Consider the following 952-nt stretch of genomic DNA (forward strand, 5'->3'; position numbering starts at 1 on the left):
CCAGCCACTCCTTAGAAATCCTATACAGGGTAGCTATGAGTCAGAACCAACTTGATGGCACTTTACAATAACAAATAGGGTCTCTGGGGCTATAAATCTCTACAGGAGCCTACTACCTCATCTTTCTCCCATAGAACGGCTGATAGGTTTGGCCCACTGATCTTTAAGGTTAGCAGTCCAACACTTAACCCACTGCACTACCAGGGCTCCTTAAACGAGGTGAAAGGTAAATGAAAAAACTCCTTGCAACTTTTCTTTAAGTATACAGCTACTTTAAAATATTTTTAAATTTTAAATAAATTAAAGCTCTGAGAAAGTCACAAGCCAGGATGATAAACCAAGAGAAGGAAACCAGCATTGTTGACTGAAGAGAACGAAACCAGCATCACTGACTAAAGAGAGGAGAGGGACATCCCCAACGAGAACTGCAGAGTGGACATTGGCCAGCTCTAGCAGAGCCTTGTCAGTCTGGGTTCGAATTCTGCTTTTACCAAGTATCAGCTGGGTGATCTTGAGCAAGTTATCCAACTTCTCTTTGAGCCTCAGTTTTTTGACCTGTAAAATGGGGCCAATAATAATGCTTCCTAATGATTTTCAGTTTGGGGCTGAGATTAGCCTTCTTGTGCATTTATTTGGAAAACATATGCATACATGTCTGTTGGATATTTACCTAGAAATTGCTGGTGCATAAGGCAGGCAAAAAGGAGCTCTGATAGCGTAGTGGTTACGAATCGGGCTACGAACCTTAAGGTCAGCAGTTCAAAACTACCTGTGGCTCCATGGGAGAAAGATGAGGCTTTCTGTTCCCATAAAGATTTACAGCCTCGGAAACTGTGTACAGGGTCTCTATGGGTCGGAACCAACTCAACAGCACTTAACAACAACAAGGCAGACTAATGTTCAACTGTGTAGATATTGCCAGAGTGTTCCAAAGTGGTTAAATCCTTGAACC

Source organism: Chrysochloris asiatica, unplaced genomic scaffold, assembly GCF_000296735.1.
Source record: "Chrysochloris asiatica unplaced genomic scaffold, ChrAsi1.0 scaffold00101, whole genome shotgun sequence".
In the NCBI taxonomy this organism is placed as follows: Eukaryota; Metazoa; Chordata; class Mammalia; order Afrosoricida; family Chrysochloridae; genus Chrysochloris; species Chrysochloris asiatica.